Source organism: Chiloscyllium punctatum, chromosome 9, assembly GCF_047496795.1.
Source record: "Chiloscyllium punctatum isolate Juve2018m chromosome 9, sChiPun1.3, whole genome shotgun sequence".
NCBI lineage: Eukaryota > Metazoa > Chordata > Chondrichthyes > Orectolobiformes > Hemiscylliidae > Chiloscyllium > Chiloscyllium punctatum.
This window is the reverse complement of record NC_092747.1, coordinates 59664952-59691227: the sequence shown is the minus strand read 5'-3', so window position 1 is coordinate 59691227 and position 26276 is coordinate 59664952. Positions and strand designations below refer to the sequence as shown.

Here is a 26276-nt window from a genome sequence, read left to right as displayed (position 1 = left end):
GGCGTTGTGGTTGGAGTGCCAGGCCTCTAGGAACTCTCAGGCATGTCTTTGCTTAGCCTGTCCCAGGATAGATGTATTGTTCCAGTCGAAATGGTGTTTTTTTACCTCCGTGTGTAGGACTATGAGGCAGAGAGGGTCGTGTCTTTTTGTGGCTAGCTGGTGTTCGTGTATCCTGGTTGCTAACTTTCTTCCTGTTTGTCCTATGTAGTGTTTGTGGCAGTCCTTGCATGGAATTTTGTAGATGACGTTGGTTTTGTCTATGGGTTGTACTGGGTCTTTTAAGTTTGTTAGTTTTTGTTTGAGAGTGTTGGTGGGTTTGTGTGCTACTAGGATTCCGATTTCTGAAACTTCTTTGATGTATGGTAAGGTGGTTAGGGTTTCTGGCTGTGTTTGGTCTGCTTGTTGTGGTTTGTTCATGAGGAATCTGCGGACTGTATTTTTTGAGTATCCATTCTGCATGAATACGTTGTATAGGTGGTTCTCCTCTGTTTTCCAAAGTTCGTCTGTGCTGCAGTGTGTGGTGGCTCATTGGAATAGTGTTCTGATACAGCTTCGTTTGTGTGTGTTGGGATGGTTGCTGGTGTAGTTAAGTATTTGGTCAGTGTTTGTCAGTTTTCTGTATACGCAGGTTTGTAGTTCTCAATTGTCCTTTCTTTCGACTGTGACGTCCATGAATGCGAGTTTGTTGTCAGTTTCTTCCTCCTTGGTGAACTTTATGCCTGTGAGGGTGTTGATGATGATGTTAAATGTCTCTTCTATCTTGTTTCGTTTTGTGATGACAAAGGTGTCATCTACGTAGCGCATTTTTGGTTTGATGGTTGGTAGGGCTGTTTGTTCTAGTCTTTGCATTACCGCTTCTGCTATGAATCCTGATAGCGGAGATCCCATGGGTGTGCTGTTGGTTTGTTTGTAGATTATGTTGTTGAAGGTGAAGTGGGTGGTGAGGCACAGGTCCACTAGCTTCATGATGTTTTCGTTGGTAATGTGATTGATGGTGGTTGGGGTGTGCATGATGGTCTCTTCTAAAAGTGTGGTCAGTGTTTCCTTTGCCAGGTCGATGTTGATGGAGGTGAACAGTGCTGTTACGTCGAATGAGATCATTGGTGCAAGGTGGTAGTGTTCAGCAAGTGAACATTGAAACTGCATCCACTGTACGTTCATAGCATTCAAGGAAAGGAGTAGTGGTGAAGTCAGGGGGGGAAAAGAGAGTCAGCATCGAGAGCAGTGGTCAAATCAGAGAGGGAGAGAGTCAGTGAAGTCTGGACATTGGGGAAAACATGGACGTTAAGGAGAACAACTTGTGGAAAAAAACTTGTGTGGCAGGAAGTCACATGGGGCCAAGTCAGTCCAAAGATTTGCAGGCTATGGAGATGCAGAATTACAGGGATAGGGTAGGGGGTTGGGTCTGTGTGGAATGCTATTCTGAGTGGCTGTCTGGATTCAATGGGCAAACAGGCCTGCTTCCAAACCATAGTGATTCTATGATTCTAAAGGTTTTGGAGTGTTGACTGCATCCTTGGATTCAGAACCACATAGAAGTAAGGATGTGTGCAAGCCAAAGCACGTATTCATTATTTAAAGTTTCACATTGTTTTTAGCATTAGTTATAGCTTAATACCTCTGATGTCATGATGTTCTGTGAAAATAAAACAAACAGCTGAAAGGAATTGCACATTGGAAACTAATTTCCCTTTATGTTGGACAGGAAATGAGTATTTTGAATATGTCTATTTGAATACAGCTGGAAAAAAAATTTACTAATATTTATTTGAATCATTTGTATTCATATCTTTAAAATTATATTTGAATTTAATTTTAAGTATTTAGATTACTTACAGTGTGGAAACAGGCCCTTCGGCCTAACAAGTCCATACTGACCCATCAAAGCACAACCCATCCAGACCCATTCCCCAACATTTACCCCTTCACCTAACACTATGGGCAATTAAGCATGGCCAATTCACCTAACCTGCACATTTTTGGATTGTGGGAGGAAACCGGAGCACCCAGAGGAAACCCATGCAGATACGGGGAGAATGTGCAAACTCCACACAGAGAGTCGCCTGAGACGAGAATTGAACACGGGTCTCTGGTGCTAAGAGGCAGCAGTGCTAACCATTGTGCCACCGTGCCGTCCGGTGGTGTTAGTCTATGTAAATTGTCATATTAGCTGCATTACATTGCAACTCAATTACTCCCTTGAGAAGATTCTGAACTTAAAACAAAATGTTTAAAAATCAATGTTTGCTCTTCTCAATGTTTATAATATTTCCTCATTCCAGAAATTACCATTCCAACCTCAACATGTCAGCCAGTCAATTTTACCTTCCAGGCCTCACTTTAGTATGACCCCAATTGCATCAAGAAATAGAATAAATTCTATCGTCAGGGACTCCTTAAAACACTTCCTTCAGTGACTCTACCATCATAAGTTATCACCTTCTATATATCACAGAGTCATTGAATAAATTGGTGTCAACTGCAAGTTATTAGATTACTTACAGTGTGGAAACAGGCCCTTCGGCCCAACAAGTTCACACCAACCCTCCGAAGAGTAATCCACCCAGATCCATCTCCCTCTGACTAATGCACCTGACGTGACAGGCAATTTAGCATGGCCAATTCACCTAACCTGCACATCTTTGGACTGTGGGAGGAAACCGGAACTGCCAGAGGAAACCCACGCAGACACGGCGAGAATGTGCAAACTCCACGCAGACAGTTGCCCAAGGCTGGAATTGAACCTGGTGCTGTGAGGCAGCAGTGCTAACAACTGAGCCACTGTGTCACCCTTTATGTAAAGTTACAGTTTACCAAGAAGTTGATGCCAGATTGACAGTCAGATTATTCACTGACATCAATGGGGATGGAGAAAACATGGGTAAGATTTGAACTCGACATCCCCACAGGGTCAGCAACACAAATGGTGAAGGAACAGGTTTTACGGAGGCTTTTAAGCTCAGCCATGACATGTGCACCCCACTTTCAGATTTTCTGACCAATCAGTGAATCACACTTTTGGCTTGGATCTGAAAGGCTCAAAAACACATGGCTTTTGCTGGAGAGGGACCCTGGAAAGGCTCCTTCTCAGCTCCCTCACTTTTACCTGGAGATCATGTTGAGGAATCTGAGAGACTACAATGTGGTGCTCATTCCCAATGACACAAGCAACAGGAGAAGCTCCCCAACTAAGCAGGTATGCTTAGAACTGCTAAACAAGTTAGCTTCAGGAGTGTCATCCCTTGATGCACCTAAAGAATTCAGGACTGTGGGAAATGGAAGTGGCACGGAAATTTCAGCTTCCCACAATCACTTTCCAAATAATTATTGTTGGTTTTTTTTGCAATAATAACTAAAGAGACACATTCTTTTGTTTGTACATAAGGAAATGTAAATTTCCAGGTTTCAATATGCGGAAAACATGTATAAACATATTATTTTGGATCTTCAGATATTTAAGGAGTTGTACTATTTCTGAGGGTGATAATGCAGATTTCAATAAGCATAGGTTTAATGGTTGCAAAATGAATGAAGTGGAAGTTAGTATTCATGTCGCATCCCATACAACTGTTCATTCACTTGCTGGCTGGCATCTGTCTTTATAAAGTACAGAAGATGTAAACCTTAAGCCCTTTGCCAAGTTATTTCCCCATAATAGGATAGAAAAAGCTGAGCACAAAATACCCAGGATTCAGAAGGCACCTTTTTCAGTGCCTGTGAAAACCTGAGTGCCTCTAACTCTCATTATTGGGACATGGATCTTATTGTTGGGAGTTCTCAGCAGCAGTGAATTTCCAACTCCATTTTTAGGTACAAGGCTCCACTTAACAGTATGTTTAGACCAATGACTTAAACCCAGCAGACCATAGAATTGAGTTCTGCAGTGAAGGATTTACTTCTGAAATGAACCTGGCATTTTTAGCACTGATTTTACAAACATTAAACAGACAGAAAATACACAGGCATGCATCAAGAAAATCCAGTCGTCATTTTCCTCGGTTTTATCCCGGTCCTCGACAGCTGGCATCTTTCTGTTCGGTGTCATCCCGCTGTCCTGATCAATCAAGTGTTGTCCCTGCCTCCTCACCAACCTCTGAGCCCTTAGAGGGAGATAGAGAGAGAGAGAGAGAAAAAGAAAAAGAGAGAGAGAGGCGCAAAATACAGGGGGAACACGAGAGAGAGAGGGAAGATTCTTTCGCTGTCTTCAGTTTCTGAACTCTCATCAATTTTTTTTGAGGGGGCGGTAATGTTTTCCTCATATTTCCTTCCATCAAGCTTTCCTCCTGTTTATTTTCACATGTGCTCACTCACTACAATTTGTTCTCCCCCCATCAAAAAATGTTACATTAAATTTTCTTGTCAGCTGAAAAATATTGTTTGGAAAAAAAAAGAGTCGTCATGGGATAACAGGAGGAAAAAGCAATGGAAATTAAAAGTGCGAGTGCATTTTTTGACTTAACTCTCTGGAGAATAAGGTGAAAGGGTTGAACAATTCATCAACTTCACCAACACATTCCACCCTGACCTTAAATTCACCTGGACCATATCTGACACTTCCCTCCCCTTTCTGGACCTCTCCATCTCCATCAATGATGACCGACTGAACACTGATATTTTTTACAAACCCACCGACTCCCACAGCTATCCGGATTCCACCTCTTCCCACCCTACCTCCTGCAAAATGCTATCCTGTATTCCCAATTCCTCTGCCTCTGCCGTATTTGCTCCCAGGAGGACCAGTTCCACCACAGAACATACCAGATGGCCTCCTTCTTTAAAGACTGTAATTTCCCTCCCCATGTCGTTGAAGATGCTCTCCAATGCATCTCATCCATGTCGTGCAGATCCGCCCTCAAACCCCACCCCTCCAACCACAACAAGGACAGAACCCCTCCTGGTCCTCACCTTCCACCCCACCAACCTCTGCATAAACCGCATCATCCGCCAACATTTCTGCCACCTACAAACAGACCCCACCACCAGGGATATATATTCCTCCCATTCCTTTACGCTTTCCGCAAAGATCGTTCCGTCCGTGACGACCTGGGTCAGGCCCATGCCTCCCAACAACCCACCCTCCCCTTCTGGCACCTTCTCCTGCCATCACAGGAATTGTAAAACCTACGCCCACACCTTTGTCAGGAAAGCCACACACACTGACCAAACACTCAACACAAATCATCCCAACACCCACAAATGCAGCTGCATCAGGACATCATTTAAATGAGCCGCAACGCTCTGCAGTACCCAGAACTATGAGAAGCTGAGGTAAAAACCTATCCAATGTATGCAGGAACAACGGTACCCGATAAGCATAATCTGCTGATTCCTACACAACAAACCTAAAACAAGAAGACACAAGCGCAGAGACTCTAGCCATCCTGCCATACATTAAAGACATCTCAGAGATCATGATGAAACTACTCCGTCCCCTAAGCATCATGGTAGCCCACAAACCTATCACTACAGTGAAATAGCTCCTGACGAATTTAAAGGACCCTGTGCCAACAACCAGCAGAACGCACATCATATACAAAATACCCTGCCTTTTGTCTGCAACGAACTTCACATTGGACAAACGGGCAAGAAATTAGCCACCAGGACACATGAGCACCAACTAGCCACCAAAGGCCAACTATCACTAGTATCCATACACACAGACAGGAGGGGCAATACAGCCATCCTGGGACAGGCTAAACAAAGACACGCACAGGAATTCCTCGAGGTCTGGTATTCAAATCGGAACTCCATTAAACAAACACATTGATTTGGACCCCATTTACCAACCTCTCAGAAAAAGATCCGAAAGTGATCTCATCCACCATAACAGACCAAGACACATAAATAACAAGCGGGACAGAACACCAGTGCTTCATTGGAGGCTCACTAATGATGTTACCTAGCATGGTGATGGAACACCTGAGAACAAATCTACCAGCTCAGCGAGCAAATGTATAACCTACTCAGACTATTCCAGGTAGTCCTCTAACAAGAGCTTTCTATTGCTGAAGTATAACTCCTACTCCTTCTGTTCCTCAAGATATAAAGGCCAGCATTCCATTAGCATTTCAGCTGTTGCAAAGACTCTTCATTGAGTTTTTTGTTTAACCTGATTGCTACATTTTTAAGTTCTGTGTACATGAGCAACTAAATTGCTAGATCTACAGGCCATGCCTTCCGGATTCCAAAATTATCCCTTTTCTGTGTAGGCCTACATTTAGAATTTTAGAATCTCTACAGTGTGGGAAACAGGCCATTCAGCCCAACAAATCCACACCAACCCTCTGAAGAGTATCAAACCCAGACCCATGCCCCTATACTACCCTGTATTGTTTTTCCTCCAAGGCTAATACACCTAGCCCTCACATACCTGAACACTATGGGCAATTTAGCATGGCCAAGCCTACACATCTGGGAGGAAACTGGAGCACCCAGCAGAAGCCCACACAGACATGGGGAGAACATGCAAGCTCCATACAGACAGTCATCAAAGGCTGAAATCGAACCTGGCTCCCTGGCGCTGTGAGGCAGCAGTGCTAACCACTGAGTTACCATGTTGAGTTCTAGCTTTTTACAAGCAAGTAATTTGCAGGAGGTTATTGTGATTTTCTCTTAGTGTTCTGGTATATTTTGTTACTTCTACAACTCAAAGGTACTAATCTTTGAATTACTGTCTGAGCCACAGGCATACTGTTAAAGTGAGTGAGTCAAAATTTGGAAGAGTGAGTATAAAGTGGGAGAATGTGAGGTTATACACTTTGGCAGAAAGAATATGGGTGCTGAATATTATTTAAATGAAGGAAGACTCCACAAAAATCTAGCATATAAGTTCAGTACATAATATGGAAGGCAAATGGAGTGTCGTCCTTTATTTCAAAGGAAATAGACTGTGAAATAGGGGACATTCTGTTGAAGGGCTTATGCCCTTCTCCTGCTCCTCAGATACTGCCTGGCCTGCTGTGCTTTGTCAGTGCCACACTTTTCAACTGACTCTCCATCATCTGCAGTCCTCACTTCCTCCTAGTTGCTGTAAAATAGGGAGATCTTGACAAAACTATTCAAGGCGCAACTTAGATCACACTTGGAATACTGCTGAACAGTTTTGTTCCTCTTATCTAAGGAAGTATACAGTATACTGACACTGGAGACAGCCCAGTGAAGGTTCACTAAATTGATCCCTGGTATGGAGAGATTGTTTAATGAGGAAAGGTTGAGTAGGTTGGGCCTATAAAATATAGGGTTGAGAAGAATGAGAGGCAGCCATTTGGAAACATGTAAGATTCTTAGAGGACCTTATGTGGTAGATGAACAGATATTGTTTCCCCTTGTGGGACAGTCCAGGAGCAGATGGCATCAACTTAGAATGAGAGCTCACCAATTTAAGATAGAAATGAGGAATTTGCTTATTAATTTATGAATCAACCTGTGGAATTCTTTACCACAGTGGGCTGTTGAGCTGAGTCATTAAGCCTGTTCAAGGCTGAGATAGACAGATTTTTAATCTGTGAGCGAATCAAGGCTTATAGGGAAAGGCAAAAAGTGGATTTGAGGATTATCAGATCAGCCATGATCTCAGTGAATGGCATAGCAGACTCAAAGTGCCAAATGGCCTACTTCTGCTCCTACATCTTATGGTGGTATTGGGATTCATCTTGCCTATCAGAGAAAGTACATTAGGAGAAAGGGAGCACTGCAGATGAGAGATCAGAAGCAAAGAGTGTGGTGCTGGAAAAGCACAGCCGGTCAGGCAGCATCCAGGGAGCAGGAAAGTCAACGTTTTGAGCATAAGCTCTTCATCAGGAAGGAAGACATGGCTCAAGGGGGCTGAGAGATAAGTGTGGGGGATGTGGTGCTGAGGGCAAGGTAGCTAGGAATGTGATAGGCAGATGAAGGTGGGGGTGTGAAGATGATAGGTCAGAGAGGAGGGTGGAATGGACAGGTGGGAAGGAAGATGGACAGGTAGGACAGTTCAAGAGGGTGGTGCTGAGTTGGAAGGTTAGATCTGGGATAAGGTGGGGGTAGGGGAAATAAGGAAACTGGTGAAATCCACATTGATCCCGTGTGGTTGAAGGGTCCCAAGGCAGAAGATGAGATGTTATTCCTCCAGGCATCAGGTGGCTAATACCCATGGCTACCCCTTTGGTCTGGAGGAAGTGGGAAGATTCGAAGGATAAATTGTTGAGCTGAGGACTAGTTCAGCCAATCGAATGAGTGTGTCAGTGGAAGGGTACTGGTTGGGTCAGCAGAAGAGGAAGAAACAAAGGGTTTGGAGGCCTTCATTACGGCAGATGGATGTGTACAGGGACTGGATGTCCATGGTGAAGATGAGGCATTCAGGGCTGGGGAAACTAAAGTCATTGAGGAGGTGGAGGGCATGGGTGGTGTCCTGAACATACGTTGGGGGTTCCTGGATGAAGTGGGACAGGACGGTGTCAAGGTATACAGAGATAAGTTCAGTGGGACAGGAGCAGGCTGAGACAACGGGTCAATGGGGCAGGAGGTAGAACCAGGCAGTGCAGGGTCCCCAGACTATGAGGTTGGAGGCTGTTGGTGGGAGATCCCCTGAGGTGATGAGGTTGTGAATGGTCTGAGAGATGATGGTTTGGTGATGGGAGGTGAGTCATGATTAACAGGGCAGTAGGAGGAGGTGTCCGCGATTGGCACCTGGTTTCAGCAGCATAGAGGTCGGTGCGCCCAACTACCACTGCTTCACCCCCTTGACTGCTGGTTTGATGGTGAGGTTGGGGTTGGAGCAGAGGGAGTGGAGGGCTGCGTGTTGCGAGGGTGAGAGGTTGGAGTGGGTGAGGGGGGTGCACATGATGGGGTGGTCAATGCAATGGCGGCAGTTAGAAATGAAGAGATCGAGGCTGGGTAATAGACCAGCATGGGTTGTCCAGGTGGACTGGGTGTGTTACTAACTTTAATCCATTGTAGTCAGATGACTGAAAGCCTTAAAGAATACGTCACTCCAGTTCTGTAGTCTGACAGTCTTTTCCTTAGATTGTTCCCATTTGAAATAGAATTTTTTAAGATATTCATATTTAAAATATCCATGTTCACCCATTAATCATCAAAATGGTCTTCCTTCCATATCCACTGTCAATTTGGATCCACAAGTAATCAGATAATGGAGTGCTAGAGGCCTCCTTAAAAAAAATCTTCTAACAGAAGATGGCTACTTCATTAAATGGACGTGATTAATAGATTATGTAGTTGACAGAATCTTCTGAATCAGCATTGGTAAAGTCAATTCCACAATAAAAGTAGATCTAAGATTGTTTGGAGAAATCTTTCTTGTCCATGGAGAAAAATGTTTTATTTCACATTATATATCATATCTTTTCGAGAAACAGTCAGCGATTAGTCTCTTTTAAGCATAAATTTTGTATATATATGGCCTTACTTAACAGATACTTTGTTTATGTACAATAAATTGGACTGAATTTCCAGGTTTCGCTTGCTGAGCTTATATAACTTATTCTTTCTTGAATTGCATTCATTGTGCAAAGGTGAAAACCAATACCCTTTAGGCTATTTGCCATTTACTAGAAACTGGGTCATGCTTTTTATATAAAGACAGGTGAAACCTGTTTACCTGCGACCTAATCACTGCATAATTAAGAACAAAATCTACCTCTAAACTATGAGGTATTCCTTGCTTCGTAGTTGTATGCAGCCAGTGGAACTCTCCTGACCATGAAATAAAAGCTGAGCTTTTTCAACAATCATCCAACAACTATTCAGGGTCTGCCCACTGCACTGACACAGCATTCTTGACTAAAGTTGTTCAAATCCTGGAAGGTTCTGACAAAATGCTTCAGATTATCTATATTTCTCTATTTCTATAGACGTTGTTTAACCTGATGAATACCTGAGAAGTAGCAAGAGGGTAGGTGGAGACAAAGTATCTGCCTACATTTTTCCTTTCGCTCTCTGGGCTCCCTCTCCACCAATTTTGCTTACTGGAATGCCCCACCCAATCTTTTGTTTAAATACAGTATTACCTCTTCTTTAGCTACTTCGAGTGCTAAAGAAGAGTCACTGGACTCGAAACTTTTATTCTGTTTTTTCTCCACAGATGTTCCCGGACCTGATGAATTTCTCAAGCAATTTCTGTTTTGTTTTTTTTCAGATAGCCAGCATTCACAGTTCTGTTTCATTTCCACAATGTTGTTCCTGCTGTCAATTTTTAGTCGTATTACATATGTATTCCCACTAATCAATGAAATTGCTGGAGAGAGTGACATCTTATCCTCCCCAGGCAAGTGATTTCATAACAAATCAACATCTTCGATGGGTGATGTAGGATGGACAGGCACAATAACAGGATTAATAACTGTGCCTTTTTTAAAAATAATCTTGTACAAATTGAGTACAGGAGTTGGGAGGTCATGTTGCAACTGTACAGGACATTGGTTAGGCCACTGTTGAATATTGCGTGCAATTCTGGTCTCCTTCTTATTGGAAGGATGTTGTGAAACTTGAAAGGGTTCAGAAAAGATTTACAAGAATGTTGCCAGGGTTGGAGGATCTGAGCTACAGGGAGAAACTGAACAGGCTGGGGCTGTTTTCCCTGGAGCGTCGGAGGCTGAGGGGTGACCTTATAGAGGTTTACAAAATTATGAGGGGCATGGATAGGATAAATAGACAAAGTCTTTTCCCTGTGGTCAGGGAGTCCAGAACTAGAGGGCATAGGTTTAGGGTGAGACGGGAAAGATATAAAAAAGACGTAAGGGGCAACTTTTTCACACAGAGGGTGGTAAGTGTATTGAATGAGCTGCCAGAGGATGTGGTGGAGGCTGGTACAATTGCAACATTTAAGAGGCATTTGGATGGGTATATGAATAGGAAGGGTCTGGAGGGATATGGGCCGGGCGCTGGCAGGTGGGACTAGATTGGGTTGGGATATCTGGTCGGCATGGACGGGTTGGACCGAAGGGTCTGTTTCCATGCTGTACATCTCTATGACTCTATAACAGGTAACCAATTTCCACCAATATTACAAATCAAAACTTCTTAATCAAAGGACACATTACAGCGCCATCTCAGGTACAAAGGCATTTAGGTACTGTTTCCAAACATAGAATATAGAATGTTACAGTGCAGTACAGACCCTTCAGCCCACGATGTTGTGCCAACCTATGAAATTAATCTGATGCCCACCTAACTTGCACTGTTCCATTATTATCCATATGTATTTCCAATGCCCATTTAAAATGTCCTTAAGATCAGCGAGTTCACTACTGTTGCAGGCAGGCCGTTCCACGCCCCTATTACTCTCTGAGTAAAGAAACTACCCCTAATATCTGTCCTAAATCTATCGCCCCTCAAACTAAAGCTATGTCTCCTCGTGTTGGCCTTCACCATCAGAGGAAAAATGGTCTCACTGTCCACCCTATCTAACTCTCTGATTATCTTATGCGTCACGATTAAGTCACCTCTCAACCTTCTTCTCTCCAATGAAAACAGCCTCAGTTCCCTCAGCCTTTCCTTGTAAGACCTTCCTTCCATACCAGGCAACATCCTAGTAAGTCTCCTCTGAACCCTTTCCAAAGCTTCCATATCCTTCCTATATTGCGGTGATCAGAACTGTACACAATACTCCATGTTCGGCCTTACCAGTGTCTTGTATAGCTGAAGCATGACCTCGTGGCTCTGAAACTCAATTCCCCTACCAATAAATGCCAACACATCATATGCCTTCTTAACAACCCTATCAACCTGGGTGGCAACATCCAGGGATTTATGCACCTGGACACCGAGATCTCTCTGCTCATCCACACTGCCAAGAATTTTACCATTAGCCCAGTACTCTGCATTCATGTTACTTCTTCAGAGTAAACTACCTCACACTTTTCCACATTAAATTCCATTTGCAAAGCTCTGCATCTTGTTTATGTTCCTCTATAACCCACAACATCCTTCGGCATTATCCACAACTCTGCCAACCTTATTGTCATCTGCAAATTCACTAACCCATCCTTCTATGCCCATATCCAATCATTTATAAAAAGTGACAAACAGCAGTGGCCCCAAAACAGATCCTTGTGGCACAACACTGGTAACTGAGCTCCAGGATGAACATTTCCCATCAACCACCACCCTCTGTCTTCATTCAGCTAGCCATTTTCTGATCCAAACTGCTAAATCACTTTCAATCCCAAAGTTCCATATTTTGTGCAATAGCCTACCGTGTGCAACCTTATCAAACACCTTACTGAAGTCCTTATACACCACATCAACCGCTTTATCTTCATCCACCCATTTTGTCACCTTCTCGAATACCTCAATAAGGTTTGTGAGGCATGACCTACCCTTCACAAAACCGTGTTGACTATCCCTAATCAAATTATTCCTTTCCAGATTATTATAAATCCTATCTCTTATAACCTTTTCGAATACCTTACCCACAACCAAAGTAAGGCTCACTGGCCTATAATTACCAGGATTGTCCCGACTCCCCTTCTTAAACAAGGGAACAACATTTGCCATCCTCCAGTCTTCTGGCACTACTCCTGTCAACAATTATGACATAAAGATCAAAGCCAAAGGCTTTGCAATCTCCTACCTGGATTCCCAGAGAATCAGAGGATAAATCCCAAAGAACGAATTAAGAACAAATTCTTAGGCTTAAAAAAAAGAAATAAAATGTCCAATATTAAGATCATAGGAATAAATTTGAAAATTAAAGCAAAAGAAAGTTCAGAATAAGTCTTTCCAACCCAGTCCACTATCATCAATTGTAAAAATTCATCAAGATTCACCAATGCCCTTTAGAGAAGGAAATCTGCCTCTTTCCCCTGATCTCGTCAACATGTGACTCCAGATTCACAACAACGTCCTTGATGTTTCAGTGTCCTCCGAAAAGGCCTACCACAAGGACTATTAGGGATGGGCAATAAATGCTGGCCTTGTAAAATTGGCCACACTCCCTTGAAAGAATAAACAAAGATGTCATGCCTGCTTGGTTTGAGAAATTGTCCCATCATTGATAATCAACACTTCACTTTGATCCCAAAGCATGAACTCCCCAGGTAGGAGGCTTGGAGGATAGTGCTCGCAGGTATTTTCTACTTTTGTGTTTGTTGAAGTCACAGGAGTCAATGTGAAGTTCAGCTGTTTCTGTACTGAATGCCCCTTCAAATGGAAATGCTTTGTTTGAAGAGTTGAAGTTCATCCCTCTCACCGGCTCCCTCCACTCTGGGAAACCCTGAAGTCAGATGTTAATGCCACAGCTGAGCCTTGGATAGAGCAAATGTTTTCCTGACCTGCTTCTGGTCTCATCACTGTGTACAGATATGCTAAGATACCTTGTTCAGTCGTATGGAAAGAGGGATTTGTGGCTTGAAGTTAACACTGAAATTGCCAGTACCTTAGGCAGTCATCTCCAACTACTGGATTAGTGGTGCTGGAAGAGCACAGCAGTTCAGGCAGCATCCATCGAGCAGCGAAATCAACGTTTCGGACAAAAGCCCTTCATCAGGAATAAAGGCAGTGAGCCTGAAGCATGGAGAGATAAGCTAGAGGAGGGTGGGGGTGGGGAGAGAGTAGCATAGAGTACAATGGGTGAGTGGGGGAGGAGATGAAGGTGATAGGATAAGGAGGAGAGGGTGGAGTGGATAGGTGGAAAAGAAGATAGGCAGGTCGGACAAGTCCAGACCAGTCAAGGAGACAGTGCTGAGCTGGAAGTTTGAAACTAGGATGAGGTGGGGGAAGGGAAAATGAGGAAGCTGTTGAAGTCCACATTGATGCCCTGGGGTTGAAGTGTTCCGAGGCGGAAGATGAGGTGTTCTTCCTCCAGGCATCTGGTGGTGAGGGAGCGGCGGTGAAGGAGGCCCAGGACCTCCATGTCCTTGGCAGAGTGGGAGGGGGAGTTGAAATGTTGGGCTACAGGGCGGTTTGGTTGATTGGTGCGGGTGTCTCGGAGATGTTCCCTAAAGCACTCTGCTAGGAGGCGCCCAGTCTCCCCAATGTAGAGGAGACCACATCGGGAGCAACGGATACAATAAATGATATTAGTGGATGTGCAGGTGAAACTTTGATGGATGTGGAAGGCTCCTTTAGGGCCTTGGATAGAGGTGAGGGAGGAGGTGTGGGCACAGGTTTTACAGTTCCTGCGGTGGCAGGGGAACTGTTGACTTCACATTTAATTGCAACATGTTAAGCTGTGTGCAAGGTTCCCATTGGTGGAAGACATCTATTTAAATGTTCTGATTGATTATGAGCTAATAGCAATTAAAATTTCTTTCAACATGGATCTCTACTTGACAATAGACAATAGGTGCAGGAGTAGGCCATCTGCCCTTTGAGCCAGCACCACCATTCATTATGATCATGGCTGATCATCCTCAATCAGTATCCTGTTCCTGCCTTATCCCCATAACCCTTGATTCCACTATCCTTAAGAGCTCTATCCAACTCTTTCTTGAAAGTATCCAGAGACTTGGCCTCCACAGCCTTCTGGGGCAGAGCATTCCATACACCCACAACTCTCTGGATGAAGAAGTTTCTCTTCAATTCTGTTCTAAGTGGCCTACCCCTTATTTTTAAACTGTGTCCTCTGGTTTGGAACTCACCCATCAGCGAAAACATGTTTCCTGACTCCAGAGTGTCCAATCCTGTAGTAATCTTATATGTCTCAATCAGATCCCCTCTCAGTCTTCTAAACTCAAGCATATACAAGCCCAGTCGCTCCAATCTTTCAGTGTAAGATAGTCCCGCCATTCCGGGAATTGACCTCATGAACCTACGCTGCACTCCCTCAATAGCCAGAATGTCTTTGCTCAAATTTGGAGACCAAAACTGCGCACAATATTCCAGCTGCAGTCTCACCAGGGCCCTGTACAGCTGCAGAAGGACCTCTTTGCTTCTATACTTCTTTACTCAATTGAACTGTGGAGGTCTCCATGAAATGAGTATACATAACACAATATGCCCCATTCTTACCTTCATGAAAATGGCAAATGCCAAACTTGGGGCAGCATTTTCAATTCTTTTCTCACTTTCTAATTTTCAACATTTTTGCAACAATGGAGACGGTCTCTGTCATTCCAAAACTCCAGGCCTGCGTCTCACTGATCCAAAGTAGACGGTCTGAGCTGATAGGCAATTGACATGGGTCTTGTGCCAGTGCATGCTCTGAATGTCCTCCTGGGTGACTCCCGTGGGATGCATGATACCCATAGAAGATGGATGACATGACTTAAAGCTGCCATAGAAAATATGTTTAATTGAATATCTTGCTGCTGACATGAGTGTGTGTTGCATGTTATGTGGCTATCTGATGATCAGCTCTGGCAACAAAGGATTAAAAGCCCCAGCTTTATATCAAAGCACACCAAGGTTCTGTTCTTCCCCACTACTCCATGCTGAAACTGTCATTATTGTGACATCTATAGAGATACCTCTGTCTTTCCCTTGTGTTGTCTTCTCTTTATGGTGGGAAGGAAGAGATCTACGAATAAGAGCAAAGAATATGCTAAATGGATAGGTGGGCCATATTTGTTGAGAGAAAGTGAACACTGAAGATGCTGAAGAGTCAAGAGTTGAAAAGTGTGGCACTGAAAAAGCTCAGCAAGTCAGGCAGTATCTGAGGAGTAAGAGAGTTGGTGTAAGTGCTTCATCAGGAATGTGGGTTGGGGGGGGGGAAAAAGGGGTCTGAGAGATAAATAGGAGGGTGGAAGTGGGGGGAAGGTGGCTGGGAAGGTGATGGGTAGATGCAGGTGGTCAGAGGGGAGGGTGGAGTGAATGGTTGGGAAGGAAAATGGATAGGTAGGACAGTTCAAGTTGGCAGTGCCGAGTTGAACAGTTCAAATATGGGATGAAGTAGGGGAGGGGAGATAAGGAGACTGGTGAATTTGACATTGATCCCCTGTGGTTGGAGGGTCTCAAGGCAGAAGATGAGGCATTCTTCCTCCAGTCATTGGGTGGCTTTGATTTAGCAGTAGAGGAGGCACAGGACTTGCATGTCTTTGGCGGAGTGGGAAGGGAAGTTGAAATGGTCAGCCAGAGGGTGGTGGGGTTGTTTGATGTGTGTGTCCCAGAGAGGTTCCCTGAAAATTTTCCGCAAGTTAGCGTTCAATATAGAGGAGCAACAGACACAGTAGATGAGGTGTTTGAATGGGCAGGAAAATCTCTGCCAGGTGTGAAAGGATCCTTTGGTGAGAGGGGAGGTGACGGGGGAGGTGTAGGAGCAGGTTTTGCATCTCTTATGGTGGAAGGGGAATGTGCAGGAAGGGTGGATTGGTGGGAGTCATGGACCTAACAAAGGAGTCACAGAGGGAATGGTCCCTGCGGAATGCAGATAGGGGTGGGGAGTGAAATGTAACTCTGGTGGTGAGGTTTGATTGTAGGTGGTAGAAATGGTGGAGGATTATGTACTGTATCCGGGGATTAGTGTGGTGGAAGGTAAGGACCGGGGGTTCTATCCTTGTTGCAACTGGAGAGTTGGGATTCAAGGGTGAAGGTGTGTGAAGTGGAGGAGATGCATTGGAGGGCATTGTTGATCATGTGGGTGGGGAAATTGCGGTCCTTGAAGTAGGAGGCCTTCTGGGATGTCCTGGGGTGGAATTGCTCCTCTTGGGAGCAGATGCAGTGGAGGCGGAGGAATTGAGAGTAAGGGATAGTGTTTTTACAGGAGACAGGGTGGGAGGAGGTGTAGTCCAGGTAGCTGTGGGAGTTGACAGGTTTGAAGTAGATGTTTGTGCTGAGTTGGTCGCCGGATATGTAGACAGAGAGGTCTAGGAAGGGGAAGGATGTGTCCGAGATAGTCCAGGTGAACTTGAGGTCAGGGTGGAAGGTGTTCGTGAAGTTGATGAACTGTTCAGCCACCGTGTGGGAGCATGAGATGGCATCATCAATGTAGCAAAGGAAATGTTTGGGGATGGTGCCAGTGTAACTGTGGAAATCACACAGTTCCACGCATCCTACAACGAAGCAGGCATAGCTGGGGCCCATTCATGTTCCCATGGCTAAGCCTTTGGTCTGAAGGAAGTGGGAAGATTCGAAGGAGTTGTTGAGGGTGAGGACCAGTTCTGCCAATTGAATGAGTGTGTCGGTGGAGGGGTACTGGTTGGGTTGGCAGGAGAGGAAGAAATGGAGGGCTTGGAGACCTTTGCCGAGGCTGATGAACATGCATAGGGACTGGATGTCCATGATGAAGGTGAGGCATTGGGGGCTGTCCATCTTTACCTTCACCCTTGAATGGCGTTGATGGCCCTTGACTATGAAGGTGAGGCAAGAGCATTGGATTAGGAGAAAGATGGGTCTTTGCAATGGATAGAGAGATGTGAGTGCAAGGAAGAGCACAGACAGAGAGAGAGATGTGTGCACATCCAAGGTAAGTTAGTCTGAGGAATGAAAGGCTAGCATAAACTTGGAAAGACAAAGTAAGGAGGGTAGCAAGATGTGCACAGAGGATTTTTAAAAGATATTTGCTCATGGAATGTTGGTGTCACTCAGAGGGCAATCATTTATTAGTCAACTGACACAGTTGCATGTCAGGTAATGTTCAAAACGGACAGGAATTTCCAGGATTTCCATTCAGTTTGCTGCCATTGTTCTTCGAGGTAATAGAGGTTATAGATTTGAACAGCGCTGTTGTAGCAGCCTTAGCAATTTGCTGTAGACATCCACAATGCAGCAGTGATAGTGGTCAGTGTTTAAACTGGTAGAGGGGGTGCTAATCAAGCCAGCTGCTTTGTATTAGGTGGTGCCAAACTTCTTGAGTCTTACTGGAATTGTACTCACCCAAGCAAGTGGAAGTATTACACCACACTTAGAACTTGCATCTTACGTACAGTAAAATAGTTTTGGGATCCAGGAATCACAGAACGCTCAGCCTTTGAATATTTAAATGGATTGTCAAGCTGAATTTCTGATCAATGGTGACTACCAGGATCTTTATGATCAGGAATTCAACTTTATTAATGCCATTGAATATCAGAAATCTGACATCCACTTGTTAATCATTCTGATTGCCTGGCATTTGTGTGGTAGACTGGAAGATGTCCTGGTCTAGCTGAAGGCAAGCATAGATATAATTAAATGTATTATAGTGATCTTTCCCAATCTCATCAGGTCTGGCATTGTAAGCAAAACAAAAGACCAAAATCCTTCTGCTCACCATCTCAGATAGCACCAGGTTCGATTCCAGCCTCAGGCAACTGTCTTGGTGAAGTTTGCACATTCTCCCATGTCTGCATGGGTTTCCTCCGGGTGCTCCAGTTTTCTCTCACAAAGATGTGCAGGTCAGGTGATTTGGCCATGCTAAATTAACCAGAGTTATTAGGTACATTAGTCAGAAGGAAATGGGTCTGGGTGGGTTACTCTTCAGAGGGTCGGTGTGCAGTGGTTGGGCCGAAGCGGCCTGTTTCCACACTGTAGGGAATCTAATCTAATCTCCAGTAACATCAGAGGATGCCAGCCATGAACTGAGTCATAGCTTTTCCATATTGGCATCCCTTAACGTAAGTTGCTTGCTCTTTTTCCTCATCTTCACAATGCAGTAGCAGTACTTCACATCACGCCCTTTAAAAATTCAACAGAAACTGACTAAACTAAGCTGTCATACAAATTGGATGCAGATGATGGGTAAATAGCACGCTGCATTTACTTCTGGACTCCATCTGTGCTCCTAGGCACCCAATAAGCTCTCATTATATCATCATATTCAAATATGACCCACACTATCAAGTAGAGTCAATGTTAATTAAAAGCTGATTCTAAACAATAATTAATAAAGATGCATTTTGAGATTTCTTTTAGCTTCCTGTACTGTACACAAGATTTATGAATCTTGTTTATTTTTAAAGTGATATTAAAGGAAGGTCAGGTTCTAACTTAAAACCTTAGAGCTTCAAAAGTGGGTACAGATCCCTGAAACAACATTGATCGTTAGGGTTCGTCTACCAACATTTATTTGCTGGGGTTTGAAATGCTCCCTTTTCTCTTTGATTAAATAGAAAAGGCAAATGAAGAGATGCCTGGTTTGTTCCATTTAAGCAGCTGTGCTTTCTAATTTCATTTCCAGTTTTCATTATTGTACTTCCGGCACTTTCCAAGTGCTTTCAAAACCCAGAAATAATGGCAACCTTAGATGTGCTTCTATTGGACAACATTCAATAAATAATCTGAACTGTTCTAAGAATTAAAGTGGAAACCAAATTATCAATTGATCTTGTTGTGGGAGTTATTTGCATATGCGAAAAGTTACGTATGTTCATACAGATGGCCCTATTCTTTGCAGTCAAACAAAACCTTGGACCATTTGCACTGAAGAAAGCACTGTGGAGACAGCCAATTACTGCTGCATCCCCATGGAAACTGCCTGACTAATAAGAGCTGACTTTGGTCCACATTTAATCAGTTAATTAAGATTGTTAACAAGCACTGTTGCATCTCCTTCTGACCATAGTGCAAAAATCAACACCAGCCTCTCATGCTTTATATATTATTCTTTCCATTCTAAGTTGGTTCACTTACATTTCAGTCTTGATGAGTGCTGAATAAAAAGATTTGACTTCATAATCTCTTTTTAGTGATGTTTAGTAGTCAATATGTTTCTTAGATAAATGTCACACAGTTGACTGATGCATTGTCCAGCAGGGTCAAGATAAATATTTCACTGCAAGCGATCCCAGCTCATGATAATGCTGGACAAAGTCAGGCGCAGAATGAAATTTGCTTTGGTAGATCATATAAAACAAGGTACTGTATTCATTAGAAATCTAAAACAAGAACATAAAGTGCTGGAGGAAATAAGCAGATCTGACTGCATTTGTGAAACCAGATTCCAGATAAGTCACATGTGTCATCTTTTTGTTGGTCTGTGGTAGTTAGTCATTGAAACGTATTCACACAAGAGACTGCAGATGTAACTTAACAACTGAACATAAGTGAGGGGTAGAGTTGCAGGAGAGTGAATGAGAGCTCATATTAAGTCAGGTCTTGGGAGAGGAGTTGGGAGGCCCTTTGAGTCCACAGGTTTTGAGCGAAGAAAATGTGGATCAGGAAGAATGGTGTTGGATCAGGTCAGAGGAGGATGCTCAGAGTTCAATGGGAGTTGGGTGCCAGTTACAGGGAGTGTAATTTTGAGTAAAGAGTTGTGTTCAGGTGGGAATGGTCAATGGGAGGCAGGAATTGGTGATGGGTGTTGGGTCAGGTCTGGGGATGTCTGGTGTTAGATAATGTAGGCCATGGGTGGTGTTCAGAGTTGGTTGTTGGTTCCCAGCCAGGTCAGGTGCCATGTTTCATTTGGGTTGGCATCCCAAAAGTTTTGAGTGTCAGTTTAATAGGAGCAGATTTTAATTCCTCTAATGTTTCCTGGCTAACTATTCAAGTAAATCAGTTGAAACTACCTAGATTCTCCGATTCTAAATATCGGACTGTTTTGAAGAATTTCTCATCCCACGTAATTGCACTTTGCAAGTTTAAATTTTTTGGGCTATTGCCACAGAGTTAGCTCTGTCAGGACTTCTGCACTTTCCTGACATGCAGATCCAATCTTTGTTTCAATAACAACAATCAGAAAACATTATGTTCACAGGCCCAGAATGTTTTATGAATACCATTCATGTGAAGATCATCAAAGACCAACAGTATATAATTCATCAGGGCAACGTTTGCCAGCAGGCAAGTCACAATGGTAGAAAATATTTCAGATGCAATAGTTTGGTACACTGAAGTATGGAAGTGCAAAACACAATTTACAAATTCACATTTCAGCTTTTCTCTTCATTTTTCTCACAAAAAATCTGGGGATACATTATGGATAAAAGTTTTGCTTTGAACATAGATGCACACATTTAAAATGATATAGGTTGTTGACATTCAACATGAACTGAAGTCAAATATACAAGAGATATGAAGCAATTCATTACCTTGTCTCAAATTAATAAACATTCAAATCCACTGTGTCATAGAGTCATACAGATGTACAGCAGGGAAACAGACCCTTCAGTCCAACTCATCCATGCCGACCAGAAATCGGGTGAGAATGTTTCTGTTGGTTTGAACACATCCAGGATTTCTGTAGGAAAGGGATAGCTGATTTAACAGACATCTGGTAAAAAACATCAGGGTAAGTGACCACAAGACCATTCAGGTCATCACATCTGCTTCATTGTTTAATGAGACCACAGCTGTTCTGATAATCCTCAATTCCAATTTACTGCCTTAACCCAATAATCCTTGACTTTCTTAATGATTAGAAATCTCTCTACCTCAGCCTTGACTATACTTATCAGCCCTATCAAGAGCTCACTGCAGTAAAGAATTCCATAGATTCATTCTCCTTGGAAGAGCAGAATTTCCTACTCATCTCTGACTTAAACAGCACCCTGAAATTATGCCCTCTAGTCCTAGGCTTTCCCCACAAGCGGAAGCAACTTCTGCACATCTACCCTGCGAAGAGTTTTATATATTAGATCTCCTCTCATTCTTCTAATTTCCAAAGAGTACAAGCTCAACGTATTCAACCTTTCCTCATAAAAAATTGTTCCATATGCAAGATCAAACTAATGAATGTTCTTTGGGCAGCCTCCAATTCCAGTTTATCTTTCCTTCAGTGAGAGGCCAAACCCTGTTCAGAATATTTTAGCTGTGATCTGACTAGAGCCTTGGGTAGTTTCAGCAAGAGTTCTGCATTTTTATACTCTATTCCCTCTAAAATAAAGGCCAACATTTCATTTGCTTTCTCTATTACCCACTAAAAATGGATGCTAGTTTTTTGTAATTCATTCACCATAACCCCAAATCCCTCTGTGTTTCACCTTTCTACAATCTTTCCCCATTTAAACAATATTCAGCTCCTCTACTCTTCCTGCCAAAATGAGTGTCACATTGTCCCACGTTGCATTCTGTCTGCCAAATTTTCACCAACTTACTAAACCTGTTTCTCTGCCTCTATGAATTCTATGTTTCATCTTTACTACTTGGTTTCCCACCTAATTTATGTCATTTCCAAACTTAGCAATTGTGCATTCACTTTCCCCATCAAAATCATTAAGATATATCGTAAATAATTGTAGCCCCAGCACAGATCCTGAGACACTTCACTAGTTAGACTACCATCTTGAAAATGTCCCTGCAACCCAACACTGTCTTCTGCTAATTATTCAACCCTCTATCCATGATGACATCCTACCCCACAACACCTTTGCGCTTGACTTATTAAATAGCCTTAATTGTAGTATCTCATTGAATACCTTTTGGAAGACCTCCTCGTGGGCCTGCTCCTGGGCCTGGCCAAACTGGCCATCAACAGGTCAAGGCAACAGGCCATGGAGGGGGTCATTAGGGCCGACTGCCTGCCCTTCTTTCGCGGTTACGTTAGGGCCCGGGTGTCCTTGGAGAAGGAGCACGCGTTTTCCACTAACACCTTGGAGTTGTTCAGGGAGAGGTGGGCGCCGCAGGGAGTGAAGTGCATTATTTCCCCCTCCAACTCTATTTTGATTTAGTCCCTGCCCTCCCCTTCACTGTTTGATCACACAGCTTTGCCCTTTGATGTGAAGGGCAGTGCTTGTCACTGGCCACTCGGGTGTTTTCCTTTCTTCCTGGTGGTGGAAATTGAATAAAGATTCGTGCACCTTGTGTCTTTCACTGTGTCTCACACCTGCACACACACCATGGGTGCTGGGGAAAAAATAAGCACTACCGCAGTTAGGTGGTAGTGTGGGGGTTATAAAAAAAAGAAAAAAAGATAAAAAAAAGAGAAGTGTCCCCTTTAAAAAAAACAGGAGTGTATCACACAGCATTGCCCTTTGATGTGAAGGGCAGTGCTTGTCACTGGCCACTCGGGTGTTTTCCTATCTTCCTGGTGGTGGAAAATTGAATAAAGATTCATGCACCTGTGTCTCTCACTGTCTCACACCTGCACACACACACACCATGGGTGCTGGGGAAAAAAAAATAAGCACTACCGCAGTTAGGCGGTAGTGTGGGGGTAAAGAAAAAAGAAAAAAAAGAAAAAAAAAGTTTTGGAAATCCAATATATTACAACTATTGGTTCTGCTTTATCCACCCTGCTTGCTATCTCCTCAAAGAACTGTAATAGATTTACCAGGAATGATTTCCCCTTCATGACGTCATGTTAATGCTACTTGATTACGTGTTTCTAAATGTTCTACTATTAAATTGTTTGTAATAGACTTTAACATTTTCCCAAAAATAGAGGTTAGGCTAACTGATTTATGGTCACCTATTCTTTGTCCCAATCTGGTTTTGAGTAAGTGTGTTACTTTGTCAATTTTACAATTATGTGGGACTAAAATCTAGAACCTAACAGTTATTCAAAGTTTATTACTAATGCATTCACTATCACTGTAGCAACTTCCTTAAAACACTAGGATGCAATCCATCAAGGTCAGGGAACTTAATGGCCTTAAGTCCCATTTGTTTCCCCAATACTTTTTTCTCCAGTGATAGGTGTTGTGTTGTTGCCTACTCCCCATCACCTCCCCCCTTTAATCCCTTGGTTTGCCTCCGCTTCCTTAGGACTGAATTAACAAAGATACAGAGAGACTTGGACATACAGGAGTTGGATAGAGGATTGTGGGAGGTCTTTAAGGATGAGATAGCCAGAGTTTGGAGACAATATGTTCCTGTCGGTGTGAAGGACAAGACTGGTAGATGTAAGGAATGTTGGATGACCTGAGAAATTGAGGCTCTGGTCAAGAAAAAGGAGACATTTATCAGGTATAATGGCCAGGATAAAGTGAATCTCTATAAGAGTTTAAGGGCAATAGGAGTATCTTAAGAGGAAAATCAGTAGGGCAAAAAGGGAACATGAGATAGCTTTGGCAAAAAGAGCTAAGAAGAATCCAAAGAGATTCTATAAATATATTAGGGGCAAAAGCGTAATTAGGGAGAGAATAGAGACCCTTAAAGATCAACAAGACCATCAATGGGTGTAACCATAGGAGACAGGTGAGATACTAAATGAGTATTTCATGTTAGTAGTTACTGTAGAGAAGGATATAGAAGCTAGAGAACTTGGGCAAATAAATAGTGATGTCTTGAAAAGTGTCAACATTACAGAAGAGGAAGTGCTGGAGGTCTTAAAAGGCATCAAGGTAGATAAATCCCCAGGACTTGATCAAGTATTTCCCAGAATTTTGTGGGAGGCTAAGGAAGAGATTGCTGGGCCCCTTACTGAGATACTTGTATCATTAGGTAGCCATGGGTGAGGTGCCAGAAGACTGGAGATTGGCTAATGTGGAGCCATTATTTCAGAAAGGCTGTAAGGTGAAGCCAGGGAACTATAGACCGATGAGCCTGATGTTAGTGGTGGGTAAGTTGTTGGAGGGGATTCTGAGGGACAGGATTTAAATGCATTTGGACTGGCAAGGACTGATTAGGGATAGTGAACATGGCTTTGTGCATAGCAAGTCGTGTCTCACTAACTTGAATAAGTTTTTTGAAGAGGTGACAAAGAAGATTTATGAAAGCAGCATGGTAAACATTATCTATATGGACTTCAGCAAGGTGTTTGACAAGTTTCCACATGGTAGTTTGGTTAGCAAGGTTAGATTACATGGGATATAGGGGAGCTAGCCAACTGGATATAAAATTGGCCTAAAGGTAGGAGACAGTGGGTGGTGGAAAGATGTTTTCTGGACCGCAGGCCTGTGACCAGTAGTGTGGAAAAAGGATCAGTGCTGGGTCCACTATATTTTGTCATTTATATAAATGAATATAGGAGGTATGGTTAGTAAGTTTACAGATGACAGCAAAATAGGTGGACAGCGAAGAAGTTTATTTCAGAGTACAACAGGACCTTGATCAGATGGGCCAGTAGGCTCATGAGTGGCAGGTAGAGTTTAATTTAGATAAATGTGAGGTGTTCCATTTTGGTAAGGCAAACCACAGCAGGAATTATTGAGTAAATGGTAATACCCTGGTGAGGGCTGTTGGACAGAGAGACCTCATATGCTTTGTTCCTTGAAACTGGAGTTGCAAATAGACAAGGTAGTGAAGAAGGTGTTTGGCACACTTGCCTTCATTGATCATAACGGTGAGTGGGGAGGTCATGTTGTGGCCATGCAGGATTTTGGTTGAGGCCTTTTCTGGAATACTGCCTACAATTCTGGTCACCCTTCTCTCAGAAGGATTTTGTTAAACTTGAGAGGGTGCAGAAAAGATTCATAAGGACGTTGCTGGGAATGGAGTGGTTGGGCTACTGGGACAGACCTAATAGGCTGGGGCTATTCTCCCTGGAGCATCAGAGGCTGAAGCTTATAGAGTTTTTTAAAATCATGAGAGGCTCAACTGGAAAAAAAGCAATGCCAAAAAAGATTTGTCATCCAGGACAGCGTCAGTATTTCACTGTTTTTCGCACGGTTTTAAAAAATAGTCGAAACAAACGACTGGTCTGTACGAATATCTGCCAGTAATGAAGTCCAGCGGATTAAAACTTCGCTAGAATTCCGAAATGTCATTCCACATAAACATTAACCCCCATGGTTATGTCCACCGATGCTGCCTGCCATGAGCCCATTGCGTCAAACCAGCACTGGACCCTAAATCAGTGACTAGCTCATACTAGAAGAATTTGACCCATCATCGAAAAACGTGCTTCCATGTTTATCGCGAACAATTCAACTCCAGCCACATTGTCTTCCACAAGTTGCGGAAAGCAACATGATGGTGCTGCAGGAACCACTGAGTAATTAAGTTGGGGAGTGTGCTCCAGTGAAACTGCTTGTTTAACTTGCCCATCCACTGCAGTTGTCAAAGTCTACTCGCTGATGGCTACTTTCATTTCAAAATTCCAAAATCTGCTGTCAAAAATACTGGACAAATCGTTTTAACGTTCGCCGATCGCTGCCGTGTTTTTTGAAACGTCGTAACTTCTTACATAAGGAGTGGCTAATTTCAGCGCAGTGACGGAAGAAGCTTGTACAGTGAAATAACTGACCTACTTTCCAAAAAGAGGAAAAAAAAACCGCACTCCATCGTGCAGCGGCGTCAATGCGCTGTCATCTCGGAGTGAACCAAAATGCAGGGTGCAGCTTTTCATTTCTCTGCCGGGCAGTTGCCCCGCGCATATTTTTTCTTCCCTGATTTCCGCAGCCAGCTCCTGTAGAGAGATGAATAATTCTTCGCAGAGGGTCCGGCTGTGCGGAGCCAAACGCCCCGACGTGCCCAGAATGATAACAGAGCTCGAACCACAAGAACCTTCCTCCCTGCTGCAGATCCCTCTTGGCTCCGTTCACTGGACCCGCGCCTGTCTCCTCCCACAGGAGCCAGAAAAAGGTCACAGATGTTTGGAAAAATAT

General features: G+C 43.4%; 1 long non-coding RNA gene across 2 annotated transcripts; it reads right to left on the bottom strand.

Annotated features, from left to right (window-relative positions):
- Positions 1-3774: 3774 nt before the first annotated feature.
- On the bottom strand, positions 3775-26276 carry LOC140481448 (uncharacterized). 2 transcript variants are annotated; one of them, XR_011961527.1, is made up of 4 exons: positions 25916-26276; positions 20880-21028; positions 18125-18267; positions 3775-4100 (listed from the first exon to the last, which is right to left on the bottom strand). It is a non-coding gene; the product is annotated as an uncharacterized lncRNA (long non-coding RNA). The 2 variants fall into 2 exon arrangements; XR_011961528.1 differs by having other exon boundaries at positions 25920-26276.